This window comes from Cnephaeus nilssonii (genome assembly GCF_951640355.1).
Source record: "Cnephaeus nilssonii genome assembly, chromosome: 10".
Lineage (NCBI taxonomy): Eukaryota > Metazoa > Chordata > Mammalia > Chiroptera > Vespertilionidae > Cnephaeus > Cnephaeus nilssonii.
Window position 1 is genome coordinate 64,161,589 of NC_137081.1, and position 13,033 is coordinate 64,174,621.

Genomic DNA, 13,033 nt, shown 5'->3' on the forward strand with positions numbered 1-13,033 from the left:
TTTGTCACCAATACCAAGTTACAAATATGCAAATGACAAGAAAATAATTTTTATCACAGATTTTAAGTGTCTTCTGCATTTATATTGCAGAAACTTCAACAATAAAAATTCTGGATAATTCAAAGAAAGATAAAATGATGTTCAACAGACAAAAGTTAAACAAAAACTTCTTATAAAATACACAGATTATAAAATACTTTCAATCACCTCCCACTTAATGCATACTTTCTCCCTTGACCCACAGTGGACCATTCCCAAACCAGCTGTACCTTGGGGAAGGAAAATTAGGTTATCTTACCCCCCAAGAATTTTCCTTCACATTCAGATTAAAGGTGTTTAAAAATCCCCTAAAACGAAACAAATTGGAAAGAGAGCAGCAAGAAAAGCCCAGAGGAAGTAGATGGAAGGAAATAATAAAGATCAGAGCAGAAATAAATGACATAGAGACTAAAAAAAATAGTACAAAACATAAATGAATCCAAGAGGTGGTAGTCCAAAAAGATAAACAAGATTGATGAACCCTTAGCCAGACTCATTGAGAAACAAAGAGAGGGGACCCAAATAAATAAAATTAGAAATGAAAGAGGTGAAGTAACAGACACCACAGAAATACAAAGGATTGTAAGCAAATACTATGAATAATTTATATGTCAACAAGCTGGACAACCTGGGGAAAATGAACAAATTCCTAGAAAAATACAAATCTTCTAAAACTGAATCAGGAAGAATCAGAAAACCTGAATAGGCCAATAACACTGATGAAAATGAAGCAGTAATTAAAAAGCTCCCAGCAAACAAAAGTCCTGGATCTGATGGATTTAAAGGAGAATTTTACCAAACAGGAGATTTCAATAATAGATAGATCAATCAGACAGAATATCAATAAAGAAAAAGGACTTAGACAACACTACAGACCAACTGAACGTAACGGAACACTCCATTCAACAACAGCAGAATACTCATTCTTCTCAGGCACTCACAAAACATTTCCCAGGAAAGATCACACGCTAGGACACAAAATAAGTTTTATCAAATTTAAGAAGACTGAAATCATACCAAGTATCTATTACAATCACAATAGAATGAAACTAGAAATCAACAGCAACAGGAAAACTGAAAAATTCACAAATGCAGGGGTAGAAAAGAGTAGGTTTACAGTTGCTCATATGGGAAATAATATATAATTAATAAATAATACAACAGTAATCTGTTTTGTGTACCCTCAACTGTAAACCTAATTTTCCCCACCCCTGAACATGAAAATTGAACAATACACTTTTGGACAACCAAAGGATAAAAAGAAATTACAAGAGAATTTAGAATAAACTGACACAAATGAAAACAAAAATTCAAAATTAAACTTAAGGGATGTAGCAAAAACCAATATTAAGAGGGAAGTTTATAGCACTAAAATCCTATCTACATTAAAAAGATTTCAAATCAACAACCTAACATTACACTTCATGAAACTAAAAAAAACCCAAACAAAATGTAAATTAGCAAAAGAAAGGCTATATTAGAGGAGAAATAAATAAAATACAAAATAAAAACAAAGGGGGAGAAATCAATGAAACTGAAAGTTGTTTTCAAAAGATCAACAATATTGACAAACCCTTAGCTACTGAACTAAATGGGAGTAAACTCAAATACTAGAAATCAGAAATGAGACATTAAAAATGATGTCACATAAATAAAGAGAATCATGAGACTACCAAGAACAATTATACACCAATGAATTGGGTAATCTAGAAGAAACAGATAAATTTCTAGAAACATGCAACCTATCAAGACTAAATCATGAAAATAAGAAGTGTGAACAAACCTGTAACTAGAAAAGCTCATGGCCAGATGGCTTCACTGGAGAAAGAATTAACAACAATCCTTAAACTCTTAAAAAAATTAAAGAAGCCCAGCCAGTGTTGCTCAGTGGATTGATGAGCATCATCCCATGCACCAAGAGGTCGCAAATTTAATGAATAGTCAGGGCACATGCCCAAGTTGCCGCTAATCCGTGGTAGTGGGCATGCAGGAGGCAGCCAATCAATGTTCTGCTCTCACATTGATGTTTCTCTCCCTTCCTCTCTTAAAATAAATAAATGAAAACTATTTTTAAAAAATTAAAGAAAAGGGAAAATTTCCAGTCATTTTATGTAGCCAATATTACCAATACCAAATCAGACAAAAATACTGCAAGGAGGAGGATGAAGGAAGGAGGAAATGGGTTAACACATTAAACAACCATCCTGTTTTGTCTTCCAGACGGAAAGTATAGTGTCAGTCACTGGTGACTGATAGGGCGTTTAACGTGTTAAGGTAGTCAAAAGGTATAAACTCACAGTTACAAGGTTAATAAAATTCTGGGATGTAAAGTAGAGTATGGTGACTATATATCATGACCAAGTGGGATTTATTCCTGGAATGCAAGATACAAAAATTTATCAATATAATACACAATAATGAAAGAATGAAGGACAAATACCACCATGATCATTTCAATTAATGCATTAACAAAATTCAACATTCTTTCATGGAAAGAAAAAACACTCAACAAACTAGGAACAGAAAAAGAAAATTACCTCAACTAGTAAACAAATTGGAACTAATAAATTTAACAATGTTACAAGATATGTCAACACACAAAAATCAGTTGTTTTTTTACACTAACAATGAGCAATCTGTAAAGACATTAAGAAAACAATCCCATTTACAACAGCATTGAAAAGAGAAAAATACTTAGAAAATAAACTTAATCCTGGACATGAAAGAACTGTACATGAAAAACCACAAAACACTGCTGAAAGAAATTAAATAAGACATAGTAAAAAGGAAAGACACCTTGTTTTCATGTATTGGAAGACCATTTTAAAAAAAGAAATACCATATGATCAAGCAATCCCACTTCTGGGTACATATACAAAGAAATGAAAATGGGATTTTGAAGAGATATTTGCACACCTATGTTCACTAGAGCCAAGTGGTAAAAACAATCCAAGAGTTTATTGACCGATGAATGGATAAGCAAATGTGGTATATACCTGTAATGGAATATTACACAGCCTTAAAAAGGAAGAAATCCTGACACATGCTACAACTTGGATAAACCTTATGAACATTATGCTAAATGAAATAACCCAGACACAAAAAGACCAATACTGCATCACTTCATTTGTAAGAGGTATAAAGTAGTCAAATTTATAGAAACAAAAATTGGTTGCCAGGGGCTGGAGGGAGGAGGAAAAAGGGAAGATGTTTACTGAACAGAGTTTCAGTTTTTAAAAATGAAAACAGTTCTAGATATCTGTTGCAATAACATAAAAATTTAGTGGTTTTTGCTTTTTTACATGTATAGAACACCTCAATTCAGACTAGCCATATTTCAAGTGCTCAAAAGTCACAGTTGACTAGTGGCAACATATTGGACAGTGTCCATCTTCACATGGCTTCCATCAACCAAGACTGGAAAATTTCAGCAAAATTCTGTATACACACACATATTTCAAAGATGGGGAAAAGGCTGGAAGACTAATATTCAAAATCTGCACTCCAAAGTGGGAATAATGCAGCTAAAAATGGGAGAATGAAAAAAACCTTCTCAAATACCAAATATAATGCTATGTAATAAAAGCCTAATATGCTAAGTGTCCAGTCGGCCATCAACCAATCAAAGTGTAAGTAATATGCTAATGATATGCTAAGGCCGCTCAACCGCTCGCTATGATGTGCACTGACCACCAGGGGGCTGACAGTCAGCCGGTCGACCAGTCACTATGACATGCACTGACCACCAGGGAGCAGATGCTCCGACCAGTAGGTTAGCTTGCTGCTGGGGTCCGGCCAATTGGGACAGAGTGAGATGGGCCAGACACGCCCTGGAGCCCTCCCACGGTCCCTCCCTGGCTGGCCAACCTCCTGCGTCCCTCCTTGGCCCAGATCATGCACCGGTGGGGTCCCTCAGCCTGGTCTGTGCTCTTTCACAATCTGGGCTAAGGGACCCCACCCCCCCAAGTGAATAAATTTTGTGCACCAGGCCTCTAGTCTTTTTAGAAAAGAGCAAAAACTAAAAACAGCCAATATAACAAAAATTTTAAAATTTAAATATGAGTTGAGATCAAACATATTTAGTCACAGCAATAAATATAAATGGTCTTTACTCAACTATGAAAACAAGACTTTCAACTTGTCTCATAATCCAAGATTCAACTATATGCTTATACAGCACGCGCGTGCACACATACACACACACACACACACACACACACACACACACACACACACGGTAGGTTCAAGTCATTCAGAAAGAATAAAAGGCACAGATGAAGTTTACTATGTAATGGAAGACAGTAAGAAAGACAAGCAGACCTTAATATCAGACAAGTAGAATTCAAGCCAAAGAACAATAAGCATGACCTATAAACCACAATTCACAACAAAGATTTTGAATCTCTACGTACCATTTGTAAATGCCTATATCTATATATTGTGAGTTTATACAGGGTGTCCCAAAAAATGTATACACATTTTAATAGCTGATAGCTCAATTTTGAAAATAAAATTATTTTAATAAACACTGCCTTTATAATTACTCAAAGTGTGTGTATACATATTTGGGGGATACCCCATATTTGAATATCTGTAATTTATGAATATCTATACATCAAATAACATAGCAACCATTTTACAAACCAAAGCTACAAGATATGCAAGTAGTAATAGATAAGAAACAATAATAATCAGTAACTTTAACCCAACACTCAGCATAAGGCAAATCAAGGGAACAAAAAAACAATCATGGATCTACCTGCACAACTTAATAAGGTAGACTATACAGTTTATATAGAACTTTATACCCAAAGCCCCTTCTTCTCAAATGCTAATAGAATTTTCATAAAACTGATCAGATAGTAGTTAAGAATTACAAAGATAAGGTATTACAGATGGAGTAGAAGGTACAAGAACAAAGTGAAAATTCTCTGAGCATATACCCTTTGTATTGTTTTGAATTTTAGAACCATATTAATGTTTCATGTAATCCTATATAATAAGAGGCTAATATGCAAGTCGACCGAACGGCTGAACGACTGGTCGCTATGATGTGCACTGACCACGAGGGGATTGTCACTCAGCCAGAAGTCGGGCTCACGGCTGGCGAGTGCAGCAGCAGTGGCAGGAGCCTCTCCCGCCTCGGCAGCGCTAAGGATGTCCAACTGATGGCTTAGGCCCAGAGGGGAGCAAGCCTAAGCTATCAGTCAGACATCCCCCGAGGGCTCCCAGGACTATGAAAGGGCGCAGGCCGGGCTGAGGGATCCCCCACCCAAAGTGCACGAATTTCGTGTACTGGGTCTCTAGTATAAAAATAATTAAAGTCAGCAAGGATGTGGGGAGAACCCAAAATAGAATGCATAGAGAAACCAACAGAAACCTCACTTATTAGAAATGAATACTCATATACCTACCAGAAAGGGGATGGGAAAGAAAAAAATTTAAGTTCATTTAGAAAATAATGATGTGAAATTCATCTATAAAACTTAGATAAGGTATACTTTAAAGGTCTATTGTGATGATTATGTAAGTTAACCTTTTGCACTCGGATGTCGAGTGTGACTCGACACGGTTAGAATTAGAATAAAGGAATCGAGAAAAAAGCAAGCGAGTGCAAAGGGTTAATAACATATTCAGAATAGTCCATGGCATAAGGAATAAAAGTTTCCTGCTTTTATTAGAACACTAGAGGCCCGGTGCATGAAATTCATGCACGAAGGGGCGGGGTCCCTCAGCCCAGCCTGCACCTCTCCAATCCGGGATCCCTCTCGCAATCCAGAACCACTGGCTCCTAACCGCTCACCTGCCTGCCTGCCTGCTGCCTCTAACTGCTCCCCTGCTGGCCTGATGGCCCTCTCCCCTGCTGGCCTGACCCCCCTCACTGCTCTCTCCTCCTGGTCTGATCCCCCTAACTGCCCTCCCCTCCTGGCCTGATCCCCCTAACTGCCTAACTGCTCCCCACTGCTGGCCTGATCCCCCTAACAGCCCTCCCCTGCTGGCCTGATTGCCCTAACTGCCTAACTGCTCTCCCCTGCTGGCTCAATTCCCCTGCCTATCTGCTCTCCGCTGCCAGCCTGATCCCCCTAACTGCCTATCTGCTCTCCTGGCCTGATGGCCATAACTGCCTATCTGCTTCTACCCTGCCGGCCTGATCCCCCTAACTGCCTATCTGCTCTCCCCTCCTGGCCTGATCACCCTAACTGTCTATCTACTCTCCCTTCCTCTCCGCACCCTTCGGACCCCCGGCGCAGGCGTGCTGAGAGCTCTCCGTTGCGGCCTCGCCCCATTCTGACTGGTCATTACATGATGGGGTCCTGGCCAATTTGCATGTTCCTTTATTATTAGTATAGCTATCACAAAGGTACAATATTCAAATAGTGGAATTTTAAGAACAAAAGCAAAAAAATTTAGAAATCTTGACAATTAAAAACCTTTTTCAACACCTATTCAAAACAAGAATTTCTCTGAAAGAAATGTGTTCAAGCTAATAAACAGCAAGCACCTATGAAAAACCTATATCTAACATCATACTTAATGGTCAAAGAGTGAATGCTTTCCTTCTAAGATCAGTAACAAACCAATAAGGAAGTCTGTTCTCACCATTTCTAGTCCACATTTTACCAGAAGTTCTAGCCAATGCAGTGAGGGAAGGAAAAAATAAAAACATACAGATTGGAAACAAAAAGGTAAAAAACTATTTGCACATGATATGATCAGGTAGGGAGAAAACCATAAGGAATCTTAACAGAGCTGATAAAATTAAAAGGCAAATTTAACAAGATTGCAAGTCAAAAATAAAAATTCAATTTTATTTCTATACATTAGCAACTGAAAAATGAGAAAAAAAGCAGTATCATTTATAACAGCACCAGAACTAAATATTTAGGGTTTAACAAAGTATGTGCCAAACTTACACAGAAACATAAATTGAGAAATATAACATGGTCATAGACTGGAAGGTTCAACAACATTAAAAAAAAAAAACTTTCTCAGGTAAATTTCACCCTAAATTGATCTAAACACAGACTCATCATAATCCTAATAAAACCCCAACAGGCTTTAAAAAAAGACAAACACCCACAGAAATAGACAAGTTGATTCTAAAAGTCATATGGAAAGGCAAAAAAACAAAACAGAATAATCAAAATAATCTTGAAAAAAATTTCTTAGAACACGCACAATTTGATTACAAGCTAAACCATAAAGCTAAGTTAATAACAGTGTGTTATTGGCATAAAGATAAACATATAAAGCAATGGAGATAAAAGGAGTCTAGAAAGAGACCAACATACACACAGGTAATGGATTTTAGATAAAGGTGCCAATTAAATGGGGGTAAGGACAGTCTTTTCATCAAATGGTCTGGACATGAACTGGTAAAAAAAAAAAAATGAGCCCAATATTTCTACCTCATACTACCCTCAAAAATTAACTCAAAATAGGTCACAGACTTAAACATGAAGCCTAAATTATAAAATATCTACAAGAAAAAAAAATAGGAAAAAATCTCAGTGACCCTGGATTTGGCAAAGACTTCTCTGGACATAAAAAGCACAAATTGTAAATGGAAGAATTAATAAGCTGAACTTCCTCAAAAAAAAAAAAAAAGTGCTTTTCATGTTACATTCTTAAGGAAACAAAAATGATAAGCCAGACTGGGGAAAAACATTTACAATATATGTGAGAAAACTTGTATGCAGAATATATGGTGAGGCAAAGTAGGTTTATAGTTGTGAACACACAAAAGAGCTTATTCTTGCATGATTATTGTATTATTTTCCATACAAATAACTGTATAAAAAGAACTCTTATAATTCAATAAGAAAACAAACTTTTAAAGAAAGCAGACACTTCATGAAAATATAGGAATGGCCAATAAACACATTAAAATATGCTCAAAATCTTTATATCAGGGAAATCTATATACATAAAAGGCTAATATGCTAAGTGTCCAACCATCCAACTAGTCACTATGATACTCACTGACCACAAGGGGGCAAACGCTCAACGCAGGAGCTGTCGTGATGCGCAGTGGCACCCACAAAGCAACACTTCGCTTCCCCCAAGTGGGACACAGGCCCTGCCACCACACCGGAATGACAGCCCACCAAATCGCAGCCAACGCTGCCGAGACCCCGTGGCGTAAAATGCGGCCCACAGCCCAGCCCGGAAATGGTCACTGTGGGCACTGGGTAATGATGTCACGTAGCAACGCTCGGCTTCCTTTCCCTAATGACGACTAGCCTCCTTGCAGTTTCTTCAGCCCAGGAACACGACTTGCTTTTATAGCCAGGTGCAAGCATTTCACACTTTAACCAAATATCTGTGAAGTGTTTTCATGTGCCTCATCTCATTTGATCCTCACAGAAGTCCTGGAGCAGGTAGATAGGAGACTCAGTAGAATCCTATTTTCTCTTCATTAGCCGGAAAACCGAGATTTAGAAAGCTTAGAAACTTAACTCGACTGAAAAGAAGAAATGGTGGACCTTGAAAATGACTGCAGGCTTTCTCACTGTGCAGAATATAGTCAAACACTGCTGCAGTTAAATATTTACCCTTTGTTCTCCCTGCGTGATCAACAATAATAATCTGCTTCATGTTGATATTTACTGCTGTGTTCCTGACAATTACCTGAAAGAGAAGGTGGGGTGCTTCACTGGGCTGGAAAATGTTTAACAAATTCAGAAAACAGGTCTATTCTATATATATAAAAGGCTAAGTTGACTCGCACATGCACAATATATATAAAGCTCTTGCTGGTGCCAATCACACGCGTGTGTTTCGATCTGTCATTGTTGATCGTGAATTTGGTTGACACTTCTATTGTAGAGAAAGGGCAAACAGTGATATTAAAATATTCCTTCTAATCAATTTTCTTTCAATGTGCATGAATCCATGCACCGGGCCACTAGTGTAAAATAAAACCACAGAAAGTTTTGACTAGACACCCACAAAATGACTAGAATTAAGAAACTGATCACAACAACTGATGGAGTGTTAAATGATATCACCACTTTGGAAAACTGTCAGGCAGTTTCTTATAAAGTAAATATACATTTATCATTTGACCCAGCAATCCTACTGCTAACAAAGTATGTACCCAAGACGTGAAATGCATGTCCACAAACAACTTGCACATAAATGTTAATTGCAATTTTACTCACAATGGCAAAAAACTGGAAACAATACAAATGTATATCAACAGATGAATAGATAAGAAAAGTGAGTATACTTATTCCATAGAATATTTGTTTAAAAAAAAAAAAAAAGGAATGGAACAAACTAATCACACTCAGGATCTCAAAAGTATACTGAACCACCACCACACACAGGCAGCTACATACTGTGTGATTCCCTTTATATGAAGTTTGAGAACAGACAAAACTAACCAATAGTGATCGAAATCAGATCAGTAGTTACCTGAAATGGGGGTGGAGGATAAAACTGCAAAAAGGTTAAAGGGAACTTTTGTAGGGAATGAAAATATTCTACTCCTTATTTGGGGTACTGGTTACACTGGTATATCTCTATTAAAACAAAGAACCACACACAAAATAAATGCTTTATACTATAAAGTACAAAGCAAATTTTTAAAATCTAGTAAATTAACTTGTGTGATAAACATTTAACATAAACAAAATATGGTGGCTAGGCAATATCTGCAATGCTGGTAAAATTGTGATGAGTAAAACAAACACTTTCAAGAATGAGTGCTAGAAAATGTGTTAAAGTGTAAATTGTCATGTTCTGAAGAACAGTTTGGTAATGTATTTATAAGCCTTAAAAAACTTCTAACGGTTAACCTATAATTTAAACCAGAGGCCCAGTGCACGAATTTGTGCATGGGTGGGGTCCCTCAGCCTGGCTGGCAATTGGGGCCGATCAGGGCTGTCTCACCCAGTCCTGATTGGGGCCAGCCCAGCCGGGGGTCGGTTGAGGGGGAGGGACCACAGGAAGTTGACTGTAGGAGCACACTGACCACCAGGGGGCAGCTCCTGCATTGAGCATCTGTCCCCTGGTGGTCAGCGCATGCCATAGCTACTGGCTGATTGTCCAGTCATAATGGTTGCTTAGGCTTTTATATATATAGATAATCATATTAAGTAAAACTGGAAGCAACCTAATTATCTCCATCATTGGACTAATTGGAATTTAGTATATCCATACACTGGGCTTATACACTGCCACTTAAAATGTCTTGAAAAATAATTTAATATTTGAAAATGTTTCTGCATTAAATAGAAAAAGCAGGAACCAAAATCACACACTGAAGATAATCTCAAATAGAGAAGATAATTCAAATAGAATAAGGTAAATAGATGACACATGATGGGATATATAAACACAGAATTAAAAAGTAAAAAAAAAAAAAAAAAAAAAAAAGCTGAAAAGAAATGTGCCAAAGTATTAGGTGGAAAAATTATAGATGATCTTTATTTTCTTCTCTACATTTTCTACAATTTACCCAGAGAGCAACCAATGCTAATCTTTAAAATCACTTAAAATGATCCCTTTTAGAATCAAAGACAGGAAGAGAAAAAGGAAAACAAAGAAAAAAAAAAAAACCCTAGATGAGTCCTTATCCTATCTATTGAAAACTGCTTCTCTTCTAGTACTTCCTAAGTCTGATTCTCAGCCCTGGCAGCACATTAAAATTACCTGGAAGGCCAAATATAGACACTATGGGAGATAAAAGAAGCAGCAGAAATCAGTTAAAAGGCTTCAGCATCTTTCTCTACAAGAAAGATGAAATATATACAGTGAAATATTATTCAGCCATAAAGAAAAATGTAGTACTGATTTATGCTACATCATGATCTTTAAAAAATTATGCTATTTAAAAGAAGGTCGCATAGTATATGATTCCTTTTATAGGAAATGTTCAGAAATAGACAAAACCATAGAGAAAAAAGTATACTAATGGTTGTCGTAGAGTAGTGGGGAGAGTAGGATGAAGAGTGACTAATGGGTATGAGGTTTCTTTTTAGGGTGCTTCAAGTGTTCTGAAAAAAATAGTTGTCATGTTGCAGAACAGTATGAATATACAAAAAAAACCATGGAGTTGCACAATTTCATATGGTGAATTATATGTTATGTGAAAGTTTATCACAAAAAAATTGCCTGCCGTCCCCCCCCCGCAAAAAAAAGATGAAGTGACAGTGAATGAATTTACACTTCTACCTGAAGCAACAATAAAATGTGACAAGAGTTGAAACAATGGTTTTCCAGGCAGTGGACATCAGGTAATAAAAGACTTAAGGAAAATAAACCCAGGTGAGTGAACCTATGATAGCCTCTGCTTACTACCTTGAAAGAGTTTCCATGCCAAGGAGCAAAAGAATGAACTGAGGCAGAGCCAAGACTTCATGAGCTGCAGAGACAGAAATAAAGAGGCCAGGAAGACTAAGGCACCTTGAAAGTTCATGGCAGGGTACCAAAGAGGAAAGAACTACACAAAGATAGAACCCAGGAAATCTGCAGAGGGTTCCCTGGAGTATTCAGCAGAGATTCTTCAGCACACATATGTAACAATGAAGAACAAACTTCCCCAAAAGATTAGACGGAACAGTGCCTGTCACTCAGGGTCAGGAAGACTACCTGTTCCTACCAACCACACTGGGGGGGAAAAGACAGGCTGTATACTAGGTGAACCAGTTAATAATGCGGATTTTTTTCAATAGATGGAGTTACACACATGTTGATATACATGCGATTTGATACGTATGCTATTTTGTTGTATTGACACACAGCAAGCTTCAAAACTTCATATGTCAAATTTGCTGAAAGTGTTAATATCATAGATATTTTTACACTTAAAAATGTCGAATTTCATGCCAAAAAAAATGCATTTGAGGGAAGTTTTAATTCATTACTTTATTTAGAAGACAAAGTTATCGTATCCTTCGGGAAGCTTATGGTGAACATGCTCCATCTCAAGATACTTGTGAACGCTGGTTTTAACGTTTTAAAAGTGATGATTTCAATGTGAAAGAAAGAATGTCCAGGTCAACTGAAAAAGTTTGAAATTCAACTATTACAAGCATTATTGGATGCAGATGCGTGTCAAACTGAAAAACAATTTGCAGAAAGATTAAACGTTGCTCACCAAACAATTCCCGATCGCTGACAAGCAATAGGAAAGATTTTAAAGGAAGGAAAATGGGTGCCACATCAACTGAACAAAAAACAAATGGAAAACAGAAAAGTCATCAGTAAGATGTTGCTTCAATGGCACAAAAGAAAGTCTTTTTTGCATCGAATTGTGACTAGCAATGAAAAGTGATTTTGAGAATCTCAAATGTACAAAATCATGGGTTGATCCAGGTCAACCATCAACACTGACTGCAAGGCCAAATCGCTTTGGAAAGAAAACAATGCTCTGTGTTTGGTGGGATCAGGAAGGTGTGGTGGATTATGAGCTTCTAAAACCAAGTGAAACCCTTAATACTGATCGATACCGACAACAAATAATCAATTTGAACCACGCTTTGATTTTAAAACAACCAGAATGGGCCAGAAGACACGGCAAAGTAATTTTGCTTCATGATAACGCACCATCACACACTTCAAAACCATTTAAAGACACGTTAAAAGATCTTGCCTGGGAAGGGTTAACCCACCCGCTGTATTCACCAGACCTTGCTCCTTCAGATTACCACATGTTCAGATCAATGGCACTCGTACTTTCTGAGCAGCACTTTAAAACGTACAAAGAAGTGGAAAATTGGGTCTCTGAATGGTTTGCCTCAAAACAAGAAAAGTTCTATTGGGATGGTGTCCACAAATGACCTGAAAGATGGGGGAAATGTGTAGCTAGTGATGGACATTACTTTGAATAAAACACTTTTGATGTTTCTCTTGAAATTATCGTGTTTTCTTTGATTACAAAATCCGCCATTATTAACCGGTACACCTAGTATAGAGGAAGAACAAAGATACAGATGACATCGATTTCTCATCAGAAACAATGAGAGAAAAGACTGGTACATTTTCA

General features: G+C 37.2%; 1 protein-coding gene across 1 annotated transcript in view; it reads right to left on the reverse strand.

The window, feature by feature from the left end:
• The window catches only part of EPC2 (enhancer of polycomb homolog 2), a 134,133-nt gene that overhangs the window by 93,039 nt on the left and 28,061 nt on the right, over positions 1-13,033 (reverse strand). The window lies entirely within an intron of this gene.